At 39.3% G+C, this 27,771-nt stretch overlaps 1 long non-coding RNA gene across 1 annotated transcript in view; it reads right to left on the reverse strand.

The window, feature by feature from the left end:
* The window catches only part of LOC122802538, a 503,825-nt gene that overhangs the window by 311,110 nt on the left and 164,944 nt on the right, over positions 1–27,771 (reverse strand). The gene's annotated exons all lie outside the window — the stretch shown is intronic.

Genomic DNA, 27,771 nt, shown 5'->3' on the forward strand with positions numbered 1-27,771 from the left:
CTTCTTTCTGCTTAAAAACTGTATCCACCAGCTATACAAAAAAAATCTGCTCTTTAAGCTCAAACCTTGTTCTCCCTCCACTCTTTCTCCAGCTAGCTGCCAACTCCATAGCCCTAACCATCTCTATTCTCATCAACCAATCTATCATTGAAGCTACAGTCCCAGACATATGGGAAACGTTCTACACTCTTCCCATCCATAAAAGAGGCAACTCCATCGAACTGTCCAACCATAGGCCCACTGCAATTCTATCACCCCTCTCTAAGATCTTAGAAAAATGTGTGCACAAACAAATCCTACATTACCTCACACAAGAGAATCTAATAACCCCCACCCTACATGGCTTCCACCCTGGTCATAGTACCTCTACTGCCCTCATCTCCTTTATAAACACCATCTCTCAAGGTAGAGACCAGAATAAACTAGCCTCCTCTCTCTTTCTTGACCTCAAAGGCATTTAACACCGTCTCCCACCCCATCCTCTTAGTCACTCTCTCAATTAAACCTATCCTCCACCACAACCTCCTGGTTCTCTAGTTACCTTAGCAATCATTTCCAATCTGTCAAATGGAACTCTGCAACCTCCCCAGAACTCCCTATGAAGATGGGAGTACCCCAAGGGTCAGTTTTAAGGACCACTGCTATTTAATATTTTTACTAATCAGTTATCTACCTGACCCTCATCATTAGTGCAGTGTGCAGATGACTCCACTGTCATCTCCATAGATGATACCCTTCCTGAGCTCCACACTATAACACAGGACGACTTCTTGTCTACTGAAAACTGGCTCAACCAAAACCATCTTATCTTAAATCCAGAAAAGACCAAACAAAAACAATGGCTCACCTAAAACCATCCTTTTCCATCACCTCCCACTATAAAACATCCATCTCAGTGGAAAGCCTCACCAAACTCCTAGGGGTCATTATTGATGATCAGCTAAAATTTGATCTGCATGGTCTAAGTAACATGAAGAAAACCCATCAAAAATTTGGTCTCCTTTATAGCAACAAAACATTTCTCTCTAGTACCGCTAAAATTGCTCTATCACATGCCTACCTACTACCAGCCCTTCTCTATGGCTCTCATATACTCACCAATTTACAGACCTCACTTATTTCTAAACTAGAATCCACTTATAACAAAGTAGCTGAATTTGCTGCCGAACTACCATACTCCTCTCGCCACTGCTCAGCAATCAAAAAACTGAAATGGTTAGAATTCCTCCATAGCCTACTCCTCCCTCAGCTTCACATAATTCATTCCATTCTATACCAGCCGACTTTCTGTCCCAGTATTGCATCCACCATCTCCCCCTACACCCCAGCTAGAACACTCCGGAGCTCTGACCAACATCTTTTATCCATTCACAAACCCAAGATCAACATAGGGAAAAACCTTTATAGCTGCTACCCAGCTGAAAATTGGAATAAGCTACCACTTGATATCCGAAACATCAGACCCGAACTCCAATTCAGAAAAGCTGTAAAAAATCACTTAAGCAAAAATAAACTATGTCAGTGCTATCTCCCCCCTGACTGACCCAACTCTCTAGTCCACTGGTCTATCACCTTTCTCCTATTGCAGTGAAATCCCAACCTTCGTCATATCTCTCTTGTTCAACTCTGAAAGCCATCCTACCTTTCTGCCCCTAACCTCTCTCTTACAAACCTTTTCTTACTACCACCTCTTTTCCCACTCTCAGCCAGATGAATCTATATTGATGTATGGACTTTAACAGCAGAATGAATAAGCTTAGAAACCCATTCTCACCCACTTTTTACTACACAATATCCACTAGCCCTTGCCCTGTAAAATTTATCTGAATGATTTCTTTATACTGCTGCACTGGTGCTTCAACAAAGTATTAGTTTAAGGGTGTGCACACTTTTGCAACCAGCTTATTGTACGTGTTTTATTTTTTATATTTTCCCCTAACAGATTTGTTTGTTTTTTAGTTGAATTGTACAGCTTATATGTCACATTAAAGGTGGGAAAGGTTTTGAAATGATTTATTGTGGTCTCATTTTTTTATATCACAACATTCTGGTATTTTAACAGTGGTGTGTACACTTTTTATATCCACTGTAACTATGCCACTGGGCATGCAGTGTCTGCCTTTAACCTTGAATATCCATTACAGTGTCCCCAAGCCTACAGATCAGCTGTACTGCACATGCCCATTTTCTTAAGTATGGCAGCCTGCCCCATACCTACAGCTTCCTTTATGAACTTTGCAAGGTACTCATCAGCATCAGAGGATGAAGAGGAGGGTTATTTGTGTATCTCTTTATTGATGAGCATCTGCAAAGCCAAAGGTGGGTATAAGGTTCCATGATGTTACAATCACTAGCTTCTTTCCTCTGTGTTGCAAATGTACATTTTGTGCTTTTATCCAGGTTCATACCCCTTTGTGCCCCAATACAAGGCTTTTATAAATCCCATTCCATTCAGTGACTTTAAGAAAATGCCTTGCACTTTTTTTAGGAAGGTAGGGGGAATTTCAGTACCCAGAGAAAGCATATGCAGCCATGAAAAGAAGATGCTAATTCCACAGAGTGACCAAAGGTCAATACTGTATCCCAGACCAAGGGGCCATAAGTCAGAGGACTTATCACAGAGACACTCTGCTGTTCATACATGTGACAGCTTCTGTGGCATATCATTTTATACAACTATAAATCCATGATTACACCAGCAAGATATTTATATCTTTTAATTTAGATACAAGTTATTATTAATTTTTCAACAGATGTTAGGAAATAATTATATAAGTAAATATAGTTTTAAAGCTTTTGGTATGTCTTTGTGTTGTACTTTCTTTTATATTGCTTCTGACTTGATGGTTGTCTATGTTCTGATGTTGGCTTGAGTTCTTGCTAGTGTAGTACCTATAATGAGAGATTGTGTTTATAGTTAGTTTTATGTTTGTATGTTTTCTGTTTGTTACTAAGGTGTTTTTGTATGGTTTACTTGATTTGAAGTTGCTGGTGCATGATACTTTAGCGGCTGTAGTTGTTGTTTACGTTACCTTGCATTTACAGTGCACTCTGCTTGGACTGGGAATCAGCGTGCACGGTTATGAGTTTGTATTGTATACATTTCTCGTCTTCATCTCTTCCTGAAATCCAAAACATGCTGTCTTCAATTCAGCACTAGAATTGTGTCATAAGACTATTTTTATTTAATCTTAACACTCCCGAAAAATCAGATAACGTTATTGCAATTATTATTTGCAAAGAAAATTATATAGCCATTTTAAAAGTCTGCGTCTACACAGCTTTGACATAACTCAGGGGCACCAGGATGTAGCACTACTTCCACGAGTGTAAAATGCTCTTTTGTTTATGATTATCAGCTTTGACAGCTTGTTTTTTTTTTTTTTTTTACATAGGTTAGCAAGGTTCCTAAATGTATTTTGGGAGAAGGAAGCCTAAGTGAGTACTACACACTTGCACACATTAACTGGGATGAGAAGAAGCTTTCCTCCGCTTCTGTCCTTGATTTCTAAGCCTGCTGCAGGCTAACACCCTTTTACCAGCTATGAAGTCCTTCTACACAATGCATTTTGCAAGGTTTTGTTCACAACCTTTCTTTCTTGTTCTGTATCCTTGCAAATGCGGCTGATAAAACCTACACTGCAGAGTCAAGCAAAGCGGAAGGGGAGGCCCTTTAACTGTGTTTAACATTACTATTATTGTAAAAATGTAGAGAGCACAGCTCGTTTATATCTTTTGCAGTTGCGGCTGCATGATACGTTAGCGTCCGAACTTGTTATGTTAGTTTGGATTTACAATGTGTATGCTACTTGGATTAGCCAATCAGCATGCATGTTTCTCATCTTTCATGAGATGGCATTGTATAATATAAAATATCTCTCTGTGCATCCATTCTATTTGCAGAGTTGTATAATCCACAGTATGATTTATGACATATGTTTTCCTCTGCTTCTACTAAATGTTCAATGCTACTCCATTTTCAGAGTATATTCTTCCAAGTCCATATCTGAACCTTCTTTTACTTTGACCAAAATTAAGTACATCCCATTTGATATATGTTAATGTTTGGAATTAGTGCATTCTTATATATGTGGTGACATTCCCATTTTTAACCTGTTCCTGGTATTTAATTTAATTGATTTAAAGACCCTTTTCAGGCATAGTCCAGGACAATAGGTAAATATAGAATCAGCAATTTGCATCATATTAACCTAAACGAAGATACAGAATACACAGATAAACAGTAGCAATGACTTGGGAAATAAATAATAAAGTAAAAAAACACAGAATATATCAAGTATGTACAGTACAAAATGTATACAGCTTTATTCCAGGCTTATTTACCTGTGGAATTAATATCCCACAACCTTAATTTTGTCCTAAATTATTTATGTTTTACAAGTATATTTTTGACAGATCCCAGCAGATGCTGTGTGACTTTCTTCCAGAACAGACCGAGTTAATAACTTCTATAGCAACCAGCTATCATTATCAGAATTCTGTTTCCTACTATTGCTTAGGTCAGGACCTTTTCAAGGGTACTGCAGGATAGTGTAGAAAGATGGCAATAATCTGTTATTTAAACCTCTCATTAAATACCTTCAGCACTTCCACAGCATGCATTATGCAAACAATGCTAAAAGAAAAAAAGCTTCTTTTTCTATGTACTTCAGTTTGAAGTAAGTGCTATTCTCAATAACTAAACAGCTAGTGTTTTACAGTTTTGCTGACCCCATTTCTGATTGCATGCCCTGAGATGCCATTTATAATGACACTATTAAAATGTATTTTTGAAAACATCTACAGACTTTCAAACTGCAGCACTACTGAATTAATTGCACAAGAAGGTCCTGCATTTTCCTTTGAGAATCCAACTTCACTCTTTCTGCCATGTACTGGAATTCTTACTTTAGCTTAAATGCTGTGTAAAGTCAGTAAGTAAATAAATACATACAACGCAATTAAAAACGCTAACAATTACTTAGTAGCAGAGGAATGAGTTCACTGTTGTGATTTACTACAGATGCTGAAAATGTTATTTTATGTTCACGTAAATAAATAAGATCTTGTAAAAGAAGCTAACAGCTTCATAGATCCATAAGACAAATGGGTGTATAAGGGTATGTATAAATATATCCAAAATGAGAACTATAATCACCTTTCTGGTGTTGATCCAACTGTTCAATAGTTGAAGAAAAACAAACAGTAAAGTCCATGTGGGACTTCAATGTCAAACCTACCTCAACAGTGCAGATAACTTTTTCTTTTTAAGTTGCACTTACTACTGGATAACTAAGGAATCTCCAGAGTTTTTACTGTAATAAGTCTTTAGGAAGGGTGTAATATGATGCAAGCTGTGATCAATAGCTCAGTAAACATGCTCTGAGACATAACCTCGGAGCATGCAAATTAAAAACAATGCTTTTGAAGGAGGTAAGCCCCCCTGCACCCCCAAATCCCCATGCTAATTGACTATACCATCTCTCAGACAGCACAATATCTCATAAAAAAAAAACATATTCCCAGCTGCTATATTATGTTGATCTCACACCAAAGTTGATCAGCTTTCCTGCCAATCACATCAGGCAGGCAGGAAAGCTGAATGCTTTATACAAGTTGAACAAATTAGCTGCTCCTATATAATATATGTACGTACATAGACAGAGAGAGACAGACAGAGAGACAGAAAGACAGCACAGAGGATTAAAGTATTACTCTATTAATCAGCTGATTCCTGTGGTCTAGGGTCTAAACACAAACACCCTAGACCACCTAGTCCCTATGACCACTAGGAGCATTAACGTCCTTCACCTGGTCCTCACAAACATGGGAGATCATTACACCTTGGCGTAATGTCCTCACTGGACAGGTTGGACCATAAAGCTCTCTCTTTTGAAATAAAAATACAATCCAGGACCTCAGCTTACTCTGGAACATTTAGGAATTATTATTCTTAATTTTGCCATGATTTTCTTCGTTTTGTTATATTGCCTACTGATCCTGGGATTCCATCACATTGGCTTGTTTTCTGAGTTTGTCCTTTGCTTATTCTGGGTACATAGAGCTGTCTCTATGCAGCCAATATCATGACTGTACAGGGTTTCCATGAAAAATTCTACATTGTTCTTAGGATTTGGAAGGTGGTGCGAAATTTTGCCAAGAGTGTTATTTAATAGTAAGAAGTTTGCCTTAGTTCAATGACCATCAAGCTAAAAACTCCTCATCAATCTCAATAAGCAACTCAGGAGGCTAATCAAGTCTACCAAAGCCAAATTTGAGGTAAACATAGCCTATCAGGGCAAGGACAATTAAAATGCATTCTTTAGGTATGACTGCAACCTCAAAAGTAATTAATATACAACAATGTACTGATCTAATTATAAATATATCCACCTATACTGAGCTGGAAGATACAACAAATCTACTGTCTGACAAATATAGGTCCAGTTTTACCCCCCCTACCTGCCAGACACCCCTCAGTAAATACTCTCAACCATAACTTTCCTAGTTATCACTAATGGAAAGGTCCTCAGTGTACTCTCTGGGGCTAAGAACACTGCATCACAGACCCTTATAATGTCCATGGATGCCTAATTAATATGAAATATGACCTATTGGGACTATTAGAATCACTATATAACCACAGCCTCCAGAAAGTCTTCATGCTAGCAAATAGAGAAGTGCAACTATCATCCCTCTGCACAAGAGAAAGCCATCCACAGAACCAAGTAACTACAGATCCATAAGTCTAAATAGTCTCGTGTAAAACCATGAAAAAATTATCATAGAAATGATAGAAAAACCCTGACATAGGAGACTTTTAGACACTGGATCCAAACCAGTTTGGTTTTCTCAAGGTCAGATAGATCATGCCTACTCACACTACTGGACATCTGTGAAAGGTCACCAAACCAATGGATGATGGTAAAATAGTGCATATTGCCTATCTTGACCTGGCCAAAAGAATCAACACAATATCTCACTTGGGCATTGCAGACAAACTATCAAAATTAGGTATAAACCTCTATGTCACCTGCTGGAAAGCCAGCTGGCAGACAGATAGGATCCAAGAAGTTAGGAAAGGGGAGACACAAAGAGACCAGACACTAACAGCGTCTCTCAAGGCTCGGTGTTGGGGCAACTCCTTTTTTCATCTACTTCTCTGAAGTCAAGGTCAATAGCAAATGCCTCTCGTTATCCAAGTTTGCAGAGGATTGCAATGTAGTTGCAGTCATAGAATCTCCCAAAGACACAAATACCCTCCAAGAAGTCCTGGCACAGAGTAATAACAGTGGCAGGAGCCATGGTCTAACACCCAGTGCCAGGAAATGCATAACATTAAGGTTTGGAAAGATGGCTACCCTTGGAAACCACCACATTGAAAATACTTCTGAAGAGTAAACCCAGTGGTCAGGGATTTGGGAACACATGTAGACTTTGACCATCATGTGTCTACAGCAGAAAAGAGGTCTTTCTGTGTTGCACAACTTATAAACAAGGGTATGAAATCTGGGTCCAAGAATGCCATTGTTCACAGGTTGGTACTAGACTATCAGCCCTAGGGCCTATACAAGCCTAGCCATAACAATTCTCTGGCTATTTCTTCCCACAATATTTACTTCCCTGGACCCCTGTACTCAGCCCTCATCAGACCAGTCATTGAGTATAACACCTCCCTTTAGTATGTACCCGACCAGGCATATGCAACAAACGGAGAATCCACAGATTCCTTACAAAAAGAATATACGGTGTAAACAACATGTCCTCTGCAAACCACAACAAAGCCCTATACCTGTACTCGGACTCTTACAGACTACTTAGAGATGATATATACCTGGTCTCTGAGCTACAGTGCTTAATCTCCAATGGTAGTCTATGCCATGAAGTATGTATTCTCTACGAAAGATATTTTTCCTGCAAACAGGGCCTATTTAAATTTTTCTGGTAGTTTTGGTATCTTCAGTGGGTATTTAGGGTGGCATTAGTTCCATGTATGTGTAGAATCTTACACAGAATTGTCTCTCTGGAGGCTTTGCAGGCAAGGCAGAGATTTAATTTCAGTTGTCATCAGGAAATGGAAAAGATTAAGAACATATTAAGGTAACTCATGGAGGACATGTCCTTGTTTTTTTTTTTGGTAAGGAAAAGCTAGTGTCTCTCAAGCTGAGACATACATTTTGCCAAGTTGTTTTTGTTCTTCTTTCGGCTTTCCCAGTTAGGGGTTACCACAGCGGAACTCCGGTCCGCTAATGATTGGCAGTAGACTTTAACGGTGCCGAGGTGCCAACTCAATGCCCAACCTTCAACAAAGGCACACCCTACTCATGTCTTTCGACCACAGGGAGGACATGCAGACTCCACACAGAAGACGCTCCAGCCAAAAATCGAACGGGAGAACCTCTTGCTGTGAGACGACAATGCTACCGCTGCACCACCGCGGCTGTGTGTGTGTGTGTATGTATGTATGTATGTATGTATGTATATATATATATATATATATATATATATATATATATATATATATATATATGTTATGTATATAGCTGTATGGATCAACAGGCATTTATAATTAACCTACTCACTATAAACTAATGTTAAAACTTCACACTGCACCCACAAACACAGACCAAGTTATCAAAATGCACTTGCCATCTAAAACAAGCCTTTCCAACTGAAATATATGTTTAAGAAAAAAAGTAAAATAAAATTAAAAAATAAAGTAAAACATGGGCTTTGTTTTCCATTTACTTTAATATACAAAAAAGTAAGTTCATACACTATGCACAAAAAATATTCAGACACAGTGACTGTAGAAACATACTGCCTATCTAAATCAACCACCATAAATAAGAGTATTGAAAATAAAACACTGAATGCAGCTCATCATTCAGAAAACATCATTACCAGCAAAGCAGACATGATTTTGTCTAATCTAACCAAGGTCAAATAAACTAAAATATAACTAAACTATATAAAACAACAAATCCTATCGTATTTTCACTCTATTACTGAAATAGATACAAGAATAGCAGTAGCACTAAAAGAAACATGTTAGAAATTACCTCTACACTGGTGTGAAAAAGCATCCACAGAACTCTTTGGTGTGCTTCTGCAAGAAAAGAAACCCTTTTTTGTACATATTGATTTGTAGTGCATAGAGTGTGTTGATTACGCTCCAATATTCAGAAAAAGACAAACCAGTTAAGTGTCAGCATGGTGCATGACCTGACCGTAACAAATGTTAAGGGCATTATTGTATCCTAGTATCCCTCATGGATGTGCAGTAGCAACTCCCACCCAAGCCCCGCCCAACATTCAGTGACATGTACAAATATTCATGAAGATGTCCTCACCAACCTCATAAACATTTATCAGGTATTTGGTATGTCAATTCAGGGAAATAAATATTGAACGAAACATTGATTTTACTGGCTATTATGAAGATCCATTTCAAAACCTTGGACAGACAATCATTTGTTTACCCTGTCCCAATCCGCTGGACAACCACCCGTTACCATTCAAAATTTGGGCAGATAGTACTGAGACTTCCCTCAGAAGGACTTCAAGCCTTTTTAAACCCAAGGTGGTGGTAGGATTATTTATAGGTGTGTTCTGAAATCTTGAATTCTTAAACTATACAAAGCTATAGATAAAATTAGAATACCTGAACTAACTGACTAACTGACAAACAAATAAATAATTACATATTTAATCAATTGGTTTCATACCAGTGGCTGTGCTGGGTGGAATGTCAGATGTGGGTTACAACCAGATACTATTTTGCTGTGCAAAACTGGTAGACTGCTATCTTTAGTGTATATGTCTCATTTGACCTGCCAAATTATTCAGGCTACCACTATTTGCTGCACAAATGCTTTAAGAAGTGTTTACAGTAGCCACAATGTAATTTAGCTACAAAATATATATTACTCACTGACAAAAATAAATTAAGGATTATTTAAAACAGGTGGCAGCAATGAAAGCACACAAATATTAGTATAAGAGACCCAGGCATGTACAGTGCCAATTGGCATCACACCCAGCTTTCCAAAATGTGAAACACTCATAATATGGTACCATACATTATCAGTTATTCCTGATTTCTACTGATATTATATCTCTGTCCATCTTAATCCCACCTAAAACTGATGACTTTTGGAGAACCGGTGGTGAACTATACTTAATAAATAACAGCATTAATTAAATTTATAGACTTTTACTTCAGAAAATGTATGTTAAATTGCATTCTTTTATTAGATCATTGTCTCAAGTTAATAGTAATAATATTTAAACGTGTCCCTGGTTATTTCTGGATTTATCCCCGATTCTAGTGAGATTCATCCCTGATTGGAACACTTATTAACAATTTTAGATAAGTTCACAGCATAGTTAGAATCTATTATTTCATACTTACAAGAAAATCTGTTGAATAATCAATATGATATTTAACATGAATACTAACAAAATCTAAGAATGAAATGAAAAAAAATCAGTGTGGGACAGCATAAAACAAAGAATGGCATTATTGTATCCATCCTAGTACCAACCAACTTATGCATGATGTCACTGGCAAATCTGCATGTCAGGCAATCATGTGTTATTTGCATATAATATCATGGCCATTTGGCATGTCAGTCAAACAGACCATGCCCAATTCTGCACAAGCCGACCATGAGGTATTAGGATACAATTATGCCATGTTAAGCACCCCCTCCAAATGTTTATAAAGTCGGGTCCCACGCTAGTCAGTAAAATCTGCCTGTACTAACCAGCAAATGACACTGGCAGAATAAAAAAACTTCTTTCTGTCTGCTATCCATAGGTAGGTACTGGGCTACTGGCCTTAGGACCTATATAAGCTTAGCCAAAAAGGTACCCTGGCTTTCGCCACCCAAGAAAATTATTTTCCTGTGCCCCTGTTGAGCAGAGCCACAGATGTGATTCCTGGGGTGAATTTCCTAACTCCCATCCAGTCATCAAGATTTTTCTTGAAGAGTGCCAATGAAGAGCTTTGTTTGATATAGATAGGTAGTTTGTTTCAGAGTATGGGAAGTCTCTGTGACAGGAATCTATCCCTCCAGCATGTTCTGTTTATTGTGGTGACAAGGTTTAGGTCCCTAGAGCGTGTAGCTCGGAGGGGTTGGGATTTCTTTAAGTGGAACATGTCCAACAGCTCTGGGTTTGACATAGCTTTGTATGTTAGGCAGGGATCGCCTCTGAGTAGACGATATGCGACTGAGTAAAGCTAGAGTTTTTTGAGAAGGTCTGCATGGGGCATCTGTTTGAGGCCAGTGATCCTCTTTCTGAGGTATTTCTGCAGCCTTTCTAGTTGCTGTAGATGTCTTGTGAGGTACATACCAAAAGGGGCATTGTACTCTATAATGGGTCTAATGAGTGACGAGTAGAGGGCAACAATGACCTCTTTTTTCCTGGATGAGAAACCTTTTGTGATGAGGTGTGCCACGTAGAAGGATTTCCTGACTACTGTGGCGATATGATTATCAAATAAGAGACTACTGTCCACCCGTGCCCCAAGGTCTCTTATCACACTTTCGGTGCTAAGTAGACTACCGCCTATGTGGTAGTTCATGGGTACAGAGTTTTTACCAAAAGAGATGACAATGCACTTTTTGGCATTGAGCTTGAAGCCATGGCTTTGACACCAGGTATCTGTCTCAGTGAGGCCCTTTTGTAGGAGGTCTCTAAGTTCTTGTAATGAACTTAGAAAATGTTAGAATAACAGGATTTATGTTGCATGCATTTTCTGAAGGATACGAACTCTAAAACTCCAATGCATGTCATTATTTAGTGACTTCAATCCTCAGTGGTTTGCCCAAAAACCACAGATTTCACGAGGAACAAACCAAAAATATGAAGCAATAATCTAGATGATGTGGGAAAATATGGACAGTGGAGAGGCATGAAAGGTAAGTGAAAATATGATGTACAGGATTACACTGCCTTTCTGATAGTGTCCAATAAGTGTTTTATGGCTTTGAAAGCCAGCAAAACACTTTGTGATATTCTCTCCCATAACTAGTAGTACACAGAGTAATAAAGCACCATGCACTACAAAGAATTATGATCGCCTTACCAATCGTAACTCTAAATCATGTGTTCTCAACATGGATGCTAAGATTCACCTTGAGAGTGAACACATAATAGTTGGGTTATGATCGAACAGCCAATCGGCCCTTTAATGTTTCAGTACAATGCTCTGACAGACAGTAGTCATTGGGGCTAATTATTGTGGATTGGGTGTCACCTTCCTTACACATGATTGGCTATGAGGTACTTGAGATGTTGGCAGCTGATCTGTAAATATCAGGGTACCACAGGTATAGGTTCATAGTTAGGTACTAGGCTATCTGCCCAAAGGCATTTATAAGCCTAGCCGGAATGTGTTGGCTTTCGCCACCCCCTTAGATTAGTTCCTTGCGCCTCTGTCCAGCAGAGTCATTGAAGTGATCCCTGGGGTAAACTTTCTGTTTCCCATCCACTTGTCAAGGTTTCTCTTGAAGAGGGTTAGCGAAGAGCTCTGCCTAATGTAGATTGGAATCTTGTTCCAGAGCATGGGAAGTCTCTGGGACAGGAATCTATCCCTCCAGCATGTCCTATTTATTGTTGTGGTGAGGTTTAGATCCCTGGAGCGTGTGGCTCGAGGGGGATATGGTTTTCTTTAGGTGGAGCATGTCCATCAATTCTGGGTTGGACATGGCCTTTTATGCCAGGCAGAGATCACCTCTGAGCAGGCGGTATGCAACCGAGTACAGCTGGAGTTTCTTCAGTCGAGCTGCATAGGGCATCTGCTTGAGGCCAGTGATCCTCTTGGTGAGGTACTTCTGTGGTCTCTCCAGTTGTTGCAGGTGTCTTGTAAGGTACATCCCAAATGGGGCATTGTACTCTATGATGGGTCTGATGAGTGATGCATAGAGGGGCCCAATGACCTCTTTTGATCTGGATGCAAACCCTTTTGAGATTAGGTGGGCCACATAGAAGGATTTTATAACCACTTTGGCAATGTGATTATTAAAGGAGAGGTTACTATCTACTTGGGAACCCAGATCCCTTATTACATCTTCCATATTTAGGGGGCTACCACCTGTGTGGTAGTTTGTGGGTACTTTGTTTTTTCCAAAGGGGATGAGTATGCACTTTTTGGCATTTAGCTTGAGACAATGGTTTTGACACCAGTTATCTGTCTCAGTGAGACCCTTTTGGAGGATGTCTGTGTCATCCGGAGAGTCAATTATAGCCCCTAGTTTGCAGTAGTCTGCGAACTTGGTCAGCCATAGTCCTCCTGTGCTTGCCTGTACCTCTAAGAAGTACATGCCAAACATGAGGGGTCTTAGGACTGAGCCCTGGGGAACGCCACTTGTAACCGGTTTAGAGTCATACCTAGCTTCCACAACTCTTACCATGTGGGTTCTGTCCATGAGCCAGTTGGTAACCCATCTCATGACGTAGGGGTTTATGTTCAGGCCGGTGAGCTTGTCTATAATACCTGAGTGGGGAATGGTGTTGAAAGCCTTTGCGAGGTCTAGGTAGGCTGCCTGTCTTGTCATAACTGCTGGTAGTTATGAAGAACCTTTTCCCTTTTACCATCAAACACATGCACTGTTCTAGCGTCTAACAGTAACAGTAATAACAACATATATCACATTACTTACCTTCAAGGACCACCACGGCTGGATTCAACGTTATTCTTCTATTCCAACAGTATGAAAACAGTATAGAATAGTTTAAAAAGCTTTTTAAACTCTTCTATACTGTTTTTATACTGTTGGAATAAAAGAATAACATTGAATCCAGCCATGGTGGTCCTTGAAGGTGTGTTAAAGGAAGTTTTATTGTTTCGTTCAGGCACCTTTATCGTGAAACTGCTTCTGTGTTTTTGCTACTATCACATTACTTAACTCAAATGCAACCTGGTGTATGACTGAAATATGTTAAACCGGATCCTAATGTTATTAATATAGGGTTTTGTTCTCACTAATAAAGCTTACAGTTTGTAGCACTGATGGTTATGACCGCCCCGTGCTATTTAATAAGGCTTATCTTGTGGCAGCTCTCAAATATTGTTAGTCTTATAGAAGTTGAAAACACCAAGAGTTAGTTACTTATGAACAGTTAATAAGAGTGTCATTCTTCTGACAAGATATATTACTTCACATGCTGTGTTACCAAGATAGGACATGCGGAGGGGGAAAGTTACCTCTCTTGGATAGACCTTAAAAGCAACATGGACTCATTCTTAGATGTACAGGCTACTTAATACCAGCAAAAAGAACTTTGACAGTCACAGTACAAGTTTGTAGTGGGGGTTTCCATGAATTTAAACACAAAACTGTTGTGAGGGGCTACTCTGAGGAAAGATGCTTGCTATTTTAGTATTGGTAACATATTACATCATTTGAGCTTCTGTATTGGACAGTATGCAGATGTTCGAACATAGATAAATACAAGTGAAATGGATGATTGTATTTGCTAAATAGTAATGGTTAAAGCTATACAATTACAGTGCATTTATTATTAAAATTAATGAGGAGGACTATCTTATAGCATGAACCTGAAATCAAAGATGCCACCATTTCTTCATCACTAACAATCTGGATACCATGTTTTTAAATATTCAAGACTACAGCTCTTTCCTGAATTATTTAAAAATTCTGCATCATCTTATCATCTTAAAGTATAGGTCCATAGGTTCATAGGATTATACTAGGCTATTGGCCCTGAGGCCCTTATAAGCCTAGCCAAGAATGTTGCCCATGTCCCTATAAAGTCAGCACCTGTTTCCCCCATCTAGCAGGGACACAGGTGGGATCCCAGGGGTGTATTTTCTGTTTCCCATCAAGTTGTCCAGGTTCCTCTTAAATAGGGCTAAAGAGGTACTCTGCTTAACATGGAGAGGGAGTCTATTCTATAGATGGGGGAGTCTCTGGGACACAAATCTATCCCACCAAGTTCTATTAATGTCACAGACTAGGTTTAGGCCTTGAAATTGAAATTGAAATATGGAAAATATTACATCTTTACTAATGTTTCCCATCCCAATCTGCATTAATATGTATTACTCAAAGCAATACTTCTTTAACCATCTATTGTGGAAACAGAAAAAAGAAAATAATTACTACATATTAAAATCCTATTAGCCTTGTGGCTTTAATAAAGTTTCTGTGTGTCGTTTTATGCAACCTTGTTGGGTATCACAGAACAGTAAGGTTTATAAGGCACATAATCAATATGAACAGGTTACTGCTGCTCACCTGGAGCTCCTGCTCAGTGTTTCCAGACATTGCTATAGAAACTGCTCGAGTCATGTGACAGGTTTTGGAGACACCAGTGGCTTCTTAACATCACAGTTTAACTTTACCATTCATTTATTAAAACTCAGATCTAATACATTTCTTAAGTCATATATTCCATTTATCTATAGTTAAATCTTAGTAAAAACGTGTTCAAGGCCCTTTATCCCCTATCCTTAATTTATACTTTGCATTCTGGTATGATATACCTTCCTACCGAGTCAAGGGGCAGGAACCACTATCAACCTTTTCCAGTTACAGACTTGAATAAGTACTTGCAAAATTCAGATGTTGTTATTCCTTACCCTCATTGATAAACCAGACTGATATTTGTTGAGCATGTCCTATTCCATGTTAAAGTCCTCCTGAAAGTCACAGCTACTGCCTCTTACCCGAAAAAGGTAGGGTTTTCATTTTGCTGGCTATTTGATAATTACATCCAAAGACTTTTTACTGGTTACCTTGTATCTCTCTCTCACTTAGTCTCTCTGCATAGACTTACTCAGATAGTCTGTATCCGTGCACAAAACAACATATCAGCAGGCAGTAGGAGTGAAGTGCATTATCATAGGCCGTGGTGCCTAGAACTAACAAGGAGAACACTGCAGTACAGTCAGTGCATCAGAGGTGTGGAGGCAGGTGAGGTATGGCATTTTTAACTCATTAAGATATGTTAGCTGTAATTCTGCAGTTGCAACAGGAAGGCGAATGGATATCCCATGTTTTGTGGATGGTGTCAGCTTTGCAAAACAGATATTACAATGCAGCCAGTCTTGGATTTCACAGATTAGTTAGGTAGTCATGATTATACAGGTAGAATTTAAGACTTTAGATGCCACTTGTTAGAACATGAGGGTATATGATGTGAAGGTGCACATAAACAGACATGACAGTGAAGTGCTCTGATGTTCAGTTCTCAGACAGTGGGCAGCAGAATCTTGCTACCTCAGTTGTGGAACAGATGCGTGTTGTAATTGTATAGAATTAATAAGATCATGATTAAATGTAATTTACTTGGGCTCATGTACAGGTATTGTAATTTTTCCATATTTATCAAATAAATTAGCACTGCAAGGTTAAAATGAGTATGCTGTTAAAACAGTTGTAAAATCCAGCTGTGTTTCTAAAGTAATCACAATGTTTCAGTTAATGGGAGCATTTACTTTAGGCATTTACTGCATACAAATATGCTACACTGTGGGCAAAAAAGTTTTGTTGGAACACGCAAAAACTATAGATGTACTTAGTTAAAACATATTTTTGCTTTTCATTTCAGTATAACAACACAAATAAACTACATGTTTTACAACAGTGAATTACACACTTTTCACTTATTTCTTTATACTTAATCCAGACATTAAAATTGGTACTGTGCCCTATCTGCATTCTTTTCTTGATATACTTGAACACATACACACACACACACACACACACACACACACACACACACACACACACACACACACACACACACACACAGTTGTTGCATGTACCTGGGTACTCCAAATGTGGATGCATGCATTTGTGGGCAAATTGGCTTCTGCATTTGTGTTTTAGCATTACTGTGCCATGATAAGATGACCTCCAGAACCTATACATGGTATGGCGCATGGAGCAGAGCATGAGTCAAAATTATAAAAATATTTGCCCTATTCTGAACTACTAGCCATTCTAAAAGGAACAGTACAAATGTTTGTTATGATGGGCACACTTTCCTCATCAGTTCCATTTGGGTAAGTTGGTGTGTTTCAATGGTATAGTGCATAAGTGCTATACTGCAGGTGTGCTTTTGTGTATACTGGGAAAATTTCTGTCATGACAGGAGAACCTCCTGAGCAGGGCATATTCCTCCTTGAAATGGTGCTTCTCACTTCATTTGACATATATCTGCACATTATCCCTTCCTATGTTGATTCCTAAAGTGTACTTTAGCTACATTTTACTTTCTATACTATTTAAAGGAAACGTTTTGTTTTAAGGAAACAGTAAGTACAATTCAGTTATAGTTTTTTTGCTGAACATTACATACTCTCAGTAGTTGAGTTTGTCAGTGTCCTCTTAAAAACTGAATAAATAAAAACTGTATAGAACATGCACCAAACGTCCTTGTAACTTTGGTGCATCATGTTAAAGTATCTTGCCTATATTTTTAAGTTTGCCTTGTGTCTCCTCATCTGCACTAACATTACTGTCAAACAAATCCCCCTTCATCTAGCGATTTAGAAGCCATGCTTCTCACATCCTGCCATCTCTAATTTTGCTGCTTGTACACCAATTCTCACAGGCAGCTGTTTTAATATTTATGGTGTTCAGCTCCCTCTAAACATATCTAGTAGCCTCCATGCTGGCATCTGTCACTGAAACCACTCCTGACCACCTTTTATGTCCATGTCAAGAGTAAACAGAAATATTCTTGACCTCTTTGTTTTTCCCCAGCACATATTTCTCTCCTTTTCTACTGTAACCGTACTTCCTCCTGATTTGAATATAACTCTTTTCTGCATAATCCACTTTCTTCTTTCACCATGCCTTTAATTTTTGAATGCTGTATTGCCTTAACCAACAGTCCATCTTCATTAGGTCTGCTGTTGGCTTATTCAAGGACTTGATATGTAACCAGAGGTTTGTCAGTATCAGTGGCTACAGTGGTATGGTAGTCTACTTGTCTTTGATGCTGGAAGAGCAAATGGCCTTGAGTTCCAGACCCACATCAGCTGCATGGAATCTTGCTCCGACATTGGCAGTGTAGTGCACCATAAGGCAGTGATGCCCCTTCTGAGGTGCCATCCTTAGGATGAGATGTTAACAAAAGTCCCATCTACCTGAGTGGGTGGTACCTCAAGCAGACACAAAGGTTCCTAGAATACTTATCAAAAAGTGTTGATGAATTTCCTTGATGTCTTGGCTAAATTACCCCTTGTCAGTAGGAATACCAAACATGAACCTCCACCAGGAACAGGCCATATTCATTGGGACTAATTCAGTCAACAAATTAAATGTGTAAGTATATTTACTAATACAAATTGAAGAATTCTGTACACTTATCTTCATGATATGCGTTTTTTAGAAAATAAAGGTACTATAAGTCATAACTTGATTTTAGTTGGTTTAATGCTACAACAATGTGATATTGTAACCCTCTGTTCCTGAGGTTTGATTAATAAAGCCTTTGGTTATTTTGGAATCATACTGATAGAGTGATACCGCTCTCCATGAACCCAAATACTGTCAAAATATTTTGATGAAAGCACTTTCAGTAAATATCAGACATCTGTTTTTGCAGGGGCAGCAAGCCCTCCTGCACCCTTGTATGGGAGGTAGGGCACCCTATTCCCTCTTGAACACAAATATACCTTCCCTGAGGCTGCACAACAGTGAAGAAAAGTAAAACAGTGTTTTTGACAAAACATTTGTGCTAAAACTGTATTCAGTCAAACTGCCTTTGACTCTCTGCTACATTTTTGTAATTTCCATGCATTGCATTTAATGGGGCAGTTTAGTTATACATAAAAAACATCAAGAAGAATGTTAACGTATTAAGGTTTAAGATAACTTATGAAGAAATATGCATACCAAAAATGCTGAAACATAATAAAAATTACTGATGCCCTTTGCAGTTGATATTGCCAATAAGCAGCACATCTTGCCAGCAGTCCAGTGTCTTGTCATAATATGAAATTTAGTGTTTGCTTGGTCTCCAGAAGAAGTAGAGACTATGGTCAGGGTGTGCCAGAATGTTCTTCAGACACACAAAATGAAAATGCACCAAGTGTGCCCAGACAAGTGATACCAGCTTACATGTCACATGACTATCAACTGGGTAAAGAGCAGATAGGCACCATCCTACCTAGGAGCTGGTTGTCTGTGCACCTCCCTGCTCTGCCTTATCCTCCAGCTATCAAGTCTTTTGGCTGCACACAGTATCAAATGACTTAATAAAATGAAGTCCTGTGCTTTGCAAATCTTTTTTATTCAACTAATGAAAGTGCAATTAGAACTGGCAGGCACAATGCTTTGGATGACTTAATGAGTTTTTTTTTGCTCTCTGCTACTTTTTTCCCTTCACCTAAAACCCCCTGCTTTTTACCAAATGTACCCTGCACAATATATGACATTCTACTGTTTGTATTAAACTTAACCCATTATGTTACAAATGTGGATATGCAAATCGAGGCAAAAGATGTGCATTTTACTCACTGTTTTTTTTTATTTTATTTTTTATTTTTTTTTCCAGTGCATCATTTAATCATAAAATAAGTAGATTTAATTAGCATCATGTTTTCCCAAATCTGCCTTTTTTCATTTTTCAAATCAATAAAAAGTAATACTAAGTAAACAAATGCAACACCGAGATACTCAATGGGCATTCTGTATCTTTCTATTATAATAAAATATTACTACAGCTATGCAAGCAATCTGACATTTTTTTATGTAATTACATTTCACATTATAGGAGTAATATTTGCATGGTCAAACACTATTGTTCCTGTACTACTGATGCTTCATATTCACCTAGGACTGAAACAAAGTATCCACTGGGACTTCTAGTTCCTTGCTGGAGATTTGTGATGAGATGGGTATATTTAGTCCAGAGTAGAAAATTGAGGTCTTATTATGCTGAGGCATCATGACAGCAACATTGTGCTATTTGTGTGGTAGCTAATGACTGAGGTTGCTCAGTATTTTCATTATTTCTGTATCCACATTTCCGAGGTCATCTATCTGAGTGCAGTTGCTGAAGTGTGAGTTCTTATGTTTGCTCTATGATTGCTAAGTTCTGGATCTGACTTTTATAGAAGGAAACCACTGAGTGCATGAATTTCACTTTGGCTTTCAAAGCCTGTAAATCTTCTGTGTGCAAGTTGTCAAGGCCTTTAAAATTGCTCATGTCGTTTAGAGCCAGAGATAGTACTTGAAAAATTCTCCATCTCAACTTTGAGGGGTTTACCTTCAGCTGTGAATGAAAGTTCAGCACAAGCAAACCTGGCAGCTGTGACATTTGCATTTGTGATGTTGCCCAAATACAGCACAAACAGTTCAAACAAAAAGAGGAAGCTCAGTGGTAAACAAATGTTAACTGGTAACAGAAAAAAAGACTATTTTATACTTTTAAAGGTAAATAACACTGATTCTAATGTACATTTCAAGTAATTTCTCTAGACAATGAATTACAGAAGATACAGCCATTAAACACAATTAATAAAAGCATATGATTAAAAGCAATTATTGCTTACTTCAGGGCCTACTCCTTGTCGGAGCTTATTCCCTGCATCTGGTCATTTATCTTATTTTAAATTTAATCAGTTTTACAATTCCAAGTCCTCTAAGATTCTGCTTCTATGGAAATATTACTTTCTTCTCAAGATGGCAAAATAAGTGCATCATATGCCATAACACTCTTTCAAGCTGTTGTAGAGGATAAACTTACAGTCTTAGCACTCTAAAAAAACAGCGAAGTCTCAGAAGACCTAAAAGCTAGTCTTATGGATGTGTTGACCTGAAAGATGACTTTGGAGGCCTCAACTAAGACATAGCTAGCCAAGTGACTTGCAGACAAATATAGTTGAGTGACTTACACAGACAGAAGGACAAACAGACTTTATTCATAAACAGATCATAGAGGTGATCAAGTGATTTGATGACCTAGAAAATATGTACCACAGAAACAAATTCAAGGTTATTTACTGTGCTGATAAAGGCAAGAAAGGCCAAGACATGTAGTTTCTACTATGATGCTAATAGACATGGTGTCTAGAATGTTTTTTTTTAAACAAGAAACATCTTTATTGAATCATCACTTATGAAGTACGAATTCATACATTTACATAAAAACAAACCATACGGTCATATTTTCATTTGCAAACATTTTACATCACATATAATCTTCTATAATCATTGTCAGTCAAATGTTACGAAGGTCATTCTATTCCTGCCTTACCTTCAACTTCACTCCTCCTCCAAAACATTATTCTGCATGTATTGTTCCCACAATCCCCATTTTTCTATGTAACTTGCTCCTACCCGTTTTTAAAGATCCCACATCCAGTTTTTTTATTTCTGTTACTATATTCACAACTTCTAGTACTGTTGATTTAGACTTGCATTTCCACTTTATAGTAATTGCTTTTTTGGCAGCCACCAGAATTAAACTCAGCAAAGCCTTACTATGTCTACGTAATTCTGATCATCACAGCTCAGAAATAATTTCCTTAGTTACATCAATTTGTTTACTCAGTATTTTTGACAGAGTGGTCTGTAGGGAATTTATAAAGTCTGCTATCTCATTATACACCCAAAAATATGTTCCCACTTACCTCTTTCTTCTCCATCATACCTCCAACTTTTGCAATCTACCTGAGGAAAAATTATTTGGAGTCTGCTTGGAGCATAAAATACCTATGGAAACACTTCCAAGCAAAGATCCTAAATCTTTTAGACTTTGTTGCATATTTGGGAGCCATCACATGGTTTCTTTGTGATTTGCTTATCCAATCTGTCTTCCCAATCCTTTCTAATCACCTCTGACTGATTCCTCTAGTAATCATACAATATGTTATATGCCATACTAATTATCCTTTTTTAACAGCAGCTTCTGTTCTAGATTCTACTAAAAGCACTACCAGTGTTGGTCTTTCACTTACGGTCCCCTATTACTTTCTCTTTGCATATACTCTGGTATCAGTCCCTGGTAGGGAAGGCAATCACTAGTCTGCAATCCAAGTGTCTTCTTGGCCTCTTCCCATCCTCTTACATTTCCTTCCCTAATATGTGTTCCTAACACCTTGGTTTCTTTGCCAGCTTCCTCCAGTAGATTCCAGCCCTGTGTTGTCTATTCCTTGTACCCATAATTGCAGTCACCCCTATAGGTAGAATCTTTTTCTGCATTATTTTGTTGGCTTAGTTCTTAGTATACTTTCTGCTATTTCATGAATATAATATTCTGTATGACTGCTGTTATCCTCCTTAAGGATCTGCATCCAAAATCCCACTCTTTCCTTATTTCTTGAATTATCCCTCCTGCTACATCATTATCCTTTTGCTCTTTGAATTGTAGTTTCCTGCTTGTTTTATGTATAACGTTGTAGCTCTAAAATATCCCTTCAAATCATGTAATCCAAAACCTCCTTGTTCTGTTGGGAGGATCAACTTATCCCACTTGCCCTATTCCCCTCTGAAATATCTCTTCCAATATGTTTGACTTTGTATTAATTTGCAATAATTTTCTACTGCCACTATCTACTGGAATTGTACATTTTAATCTGTTTTAATTGTACATCATATTTTTTAGGATTTCAACCTGGATATCACTGACTTCATTTTTTTTCTCCTGGGCTGAGCCTGTAAATGATCAGCATTCTACCCCAAGCAGCAAACAGAAAATAAAAATAAAAAAAGATGCTTAAGAAAAATTAGTGCCCTACCAAAGGGGTGGACTGCTGATGTCTGTGACTCCATGCTCATCATGGGGCCCTCTTCAAAGTGCTGTATAGATACAGCTCACATGGTACTCATAGGTTCATAGGCTGGTACTAGGCTATCGGTCCTAGGGCCTATATAAGCCTAGCCATAACAATTCCCTGGATATTTCTTCCCACAATATTTACTTCCCTGGGACCCTGTCTAGCAGGGTGACTGACGTGATCCCAGGGGTGAATTTCCTATCTCCCATCCAATTGTTGGTATATATTGGAGAGGCATAAAGTAGGGTGGAGATAAGGTGGGAATTTGCTACTGAAATCTTTGCTGCTTTGCTGAGAAGTTGCTTATTTCTGAATAATGCTCCTAGTTTTTTGTGGACTTTTTTATGGTCATGGATATGTGAATGTCAAATTTTAGTTTATTGTCTATTTCCACTCCTAGCAATTTGGTGTGTTCTGTTGGGTGTATAGTGGTGTTGTATTTTGCTGTGATGTTAAAGTGAGAGTTGTTTTGAGTATATTTGGTGGGTTGGAAGATGAGTAGTTTAGTTTTGTTTGGGTTGAATATTAATTGGGCATCAGATAACCAAGTTTCAACAGAGGAAAAGGCTTCCAGTGTGACTTTTTGCAGTTTGGGTAGGGACTGGGCTGAGCAGATGATGGTTGAGTCATCTGTGTATTGTATGAGTTTGCCATGTTTGGTGGCAGAGGCTAGATTATTAGTGAAAATAGAGAAGAGTAGGGGTCCAAGGATGGATCCTTGGGGAAACCCTATAGAGACAGGTAGTTGAGGAGATATGTCATTCTGCCATACAATGGATTGTTGGAGGTCAGGCAGGTAACTAGTTGGTGACTGATTGAGAGAAGAATATGTTATTGAGGACAAAGATGAGTTGTTTGTGTGGGACTATGTCAAATGCTTTAGATAGGTCTAGGAAAGTAGCAGAGGAGAGATGGAGTAACGCAGTGGTGGTGCTATGGTTTGGTCGGAAACCATGCTGAGTACTGGAAAGGAGGTTGTTAGTAAAGAGGTAGTCTGAGACCTGAGAGTGAATGCATCTCTCTAGTATTTTGGAGAGTGGAGAGAGAATAGCTATGGGGCGGTAATCGGTTAGTTCTGTGGAGGGGCTGCCTTTGTGGAGGGGAATTATATGTGATACTTTCCATAGTGTGGGAACGTAATTTTCTGACAGAGATCGGTTAATCAAGATGGATACTGGGTAGGCCAGAGCATCAGCTGAGATTTGTAGGTATTCTCTTGGGAGGTTGTCTGCTGCTAATTTGGTGGGCTTAAGTTTAGTTAAGAGTTTTTTTATGTTGGAGGTAGGTACAGGAGAAAAAGAGAAGGCAGTGGGGAGATTACTAGTTAAAGGTGTGGGTTGGAGGGGAGGGGGTTGTGTTGTTTAGCTAGTGATAGTATGGTTTGTGTGAAGTGTGTGTTGAATGAGGTAGCGATATTTTTGGAGGAGTGAGGGATGCTAGGAGGAGGGGTACTGACTACCTGGGTGGAGGATGGAGTTTATGGAGGACCAGAATTGTTTGGGGCTGTGTTGGGTGGAGTCTAGGGTAGACTGGTAGTATTGGAATTTGTCCTGTTTTATTAGCTTTTTTGACTCTATTGCGTAGTTCTAGGAATTTCTGTCTAGTTGAGAGATTTTTGGTCTTGCACCAGTGCTCCCAGGCTTTATCCCTGTTTTTTATTTCTGACTTAGTGGTTTTCTGTAACCATGGGGAGGGTTGTGCTTTGGTTCTGGAAAGTCTTATGGGGGCATGGTAATTAAGTATGCTCAGGAAGGTAGTATTAAAAAATTCAACTGTGTCATCAAGATTGAGGTACTTTAGAGGATGCCAGTTACATTCTCTGAGGGATGAGATGAATGTGAGTGGCTTAAAGTTTAGTTTTTTACGTATTTGACAGTAGATGACAAGCTTAGCTTGGTACAGGTATTTTGTGAGTAGGAATGTTGGGGAGTGATCACTGAGGCTATCTGATAAGCAGCCTGTTATATATGACAGGGGGCTCTTAATGACTAGTATCCAATCCAGGGTAGTGTGCTTGCTGGAGTTTTTATTTATCCTGGTTGGCGACTGGACTAGTTGGGTGAAGCCATGAAGGTTTACATGATGGGTTGGATGGCTGCCAGAACAGGATCGCCAGTCAATATTGAAATCACCTAAAATTATAGTTTCTTGGGGGAGATGGTGGGTAGACCAGCTGAGGAGGTTTTCTAGTGGAGGGATGTTTTGGCCAGGTGGGAAGTAGCATCCAATTATGTTGATGGTTTTGTTATGGTTTATTTTGAGGTTGGTATATATTATTTCTTCATTGCCTATTTGTGGAACTGATGATTTTAAGATCTGGATGTTTAGATGCTGTTAAAATATTATAGCTACACCGCCTCCTTTCTTGTTTAGCCAGTCTACTCTTAGTATGCCGTAACCGATAGGGAAGATTTGCCCACTGGTAATGTGAGGTTTTAGCCAGGTTTCTGTCAGGATGACTATATCTGGGGAGTACAAGTCTATGGTGGCATGGAGTTCATGGACTTTGTTGGATATACTTCTAATATTTAGGCTTAGTAGAAGGAAGTCACTTGGCTTTCTATTGGCTGTGATATGGGAGAAGTTGTGGTTTCTAGTCTGATTATGAGGATTGGGGTTGGAGATGGTAGGGCCAGGGTTGGGATACATGTCTCCACTTAGGGCTAGTTTTGATATGCATGAGGTTATTAGTTTTATCAGTTTTTGAATGTTCATAGGTTCATAGATTAGTACTAGGCTAACTGTCCATGTGGGCCATTGTAAGCCTAGCCAATTACCCCATGTGAGAATTGAACCCTGCACCTTGTGTCTGTAATGTGAACACCTTAACCGTTATTCCAACCCCCTCCCCTGTGTTTGTTTATTAGGGAAACTTTATGATTGTGCTCTGTGGGTAATAGGTATGGTGGGAGGGTTACTATGTTAAGTTGTAGGGATTCTTTATGTTTGAGTAATATAGTTGCTAGAATATGCGGGGGGTGCATAGGGATGGTTCTTGAGTTGGTGGGAGGGGAGATGAGTGAGGGTGAGACATGAATGGTGGTGTGAGTAGTAGTACAGTGGTAGTGGTTGAGTGGGGGAATGATGGAGTTTTGGTAGGATATAAGATATGCAAGAAGACTGCATGCAGTGAGCATAGGTAAGGTATGCTTGTACATGTGAGGGGTTTGTGAGTGTAATAAAGGTAGGACCACTGGGGACAGGAGGGAATAGGGGGCAGGGTGGGGAGCAAAGCGGGTAGAGACCCTGTTAGTTGCTCGAATGAGGGGGCTGGAAACAATCAGGTAACAGAGTAAACTGATAAATAATCATATGATAGTGAATGTGGAGACTCAGGTAGGTACCCTGTATTTCCACAAATGATCAGTTAGCTGTGCTCCAGTTCAGGCAGTTTTAATAAGTTCTATAGCAGAGCCAAGCATGAGGTTCTCAAAGGGTGGTTGTAGTTTTAAAAATGGTGCCTGCCACAGGTAATATTACAAAATGTCCCCAAACTCCTGTAAAACTGCTTAGATTTCTCAAACCTGGGTAGGAGATAGCTGCTAGGACATTGCTACCCCTTTCACTGAGGTGTCAGTCCGAGCCTCACCGAGGAGATCAGTCACCAGATCTTCCTCAGACTCCTCCTGCAATCCACTGCAAATACTCAGCACAAGGGCCTCCCTATCATTGTAAGGTTTCATCATGTTAACATGGTACAATTTGTGTCCCTGCCTAGCAGTTCTACCATGTAGTTAACATCACTGACCTTCCTTACCACCTTGTAGGGTCCCTCCCAAGCTGCTGGCAGCTTGTTGTGTCTAACAGGGATGTGAACCATTACCTGCTGCCCTACAACATATTCTCTAGCTCATGCATTCCTGTCATACCACACCTTTTTCTGTTGTTGGGCTTCTGCCAGGTTCTCCTGGGCCAAGCCCATGAGTTCCCTGAGTCTTGTCCTGAGGTTTAGGACATATGCCACAATATACTCCTTGTGAGATTTACACTTACCTTCCCACTCATCTCAAATTAAATCTAGAGGTCCTCTCACCCTATGCCCATACAGCAACTCAAAGGGTCAAAAATCCATGGATTCCTGCAGAACCTCTCTGTAAGCAAACAGATGGGGCAAATATTTGTCATAATCCATCTTAAACTGGTCGGCAAATGCCCATAGCAGGGACCTGAGTGTAGAGTCTAACCTCTCAACAAGATCATTAGTTTAGGGATGGTAGGGGGTGGTTTTTGGGTGCTTCACCCCACAGTACTTCCACAGACAAGCCAGCAGGTCTGACTTGAAATTGGCACCTCTGTCAGTCAGTATTTCATTTGGGAGACATACCCTGCTGAAAATCTCTAACAAAGTATTTGCCACCTTTTCTGCCTCGATGGAGGACAAAGCCATGCCTCAGGGTATTTTGTAGCATACTCTACTACCACTAGTATATACTTTATCCCTGTGGAACTTGCAGTACTCAGAGGACCCACAATATCCATAGCTACCCTCTGAAATGGCTCTTCAATCACAGGCAAAGGCATCAAAGGAGCTTTCTCCTTGTCTACTGTCTTGCCTACCTTTTGGCACTGCTCACAGGTCCTGCAGTACCCTGTTACATCTCTGGAAATTCAAGGCCAATAGACGTTCTGCATAATACATATCTTTGTACGTTTTATGCCCATATGACCTGCAAAGGGAATATCATCGTCTATGGCTAGAAGTGCCAGATGGTAGGCTCTAGGCACTACCAACTCCTGTACTCTTTCACCTTCTAGCCCTCCCTCAGGGGTCCCCTCTCTATACAGTAACCCTTTGTCCGAGTATACAGATTCCCCCTTCCCCTTGAGAATCAGGTGCCTCACTAGCTACCTGCCTCAGGCCTTGTAATGTAGGATCTGAGAGCTGAGCCTGTCTCAACTCTCTCTTTGTAACCCTTCCCAGCTCCCCTTCCACAGGTAGGCTGTCATCCTCTGACAGCTGTGCCTCACTGTCAGCTTGGGTACAACTACTCACCTCTGCCCTT

Source organism: Protopterus annectens, chromosome 5.part0 (genome assembly GCF_019279795.1).
Source record: "Protopterus annectens isolate FY-2018-M chromosome 5.part0, PAN1.0, whole genome shotgun sequence".
Classification (NCBI taxonomy): Eukaryota; Metazoa; Chordata; order Ceratodontiformes; family Protopteridae; genus Protopterus; species Protopterus annectens.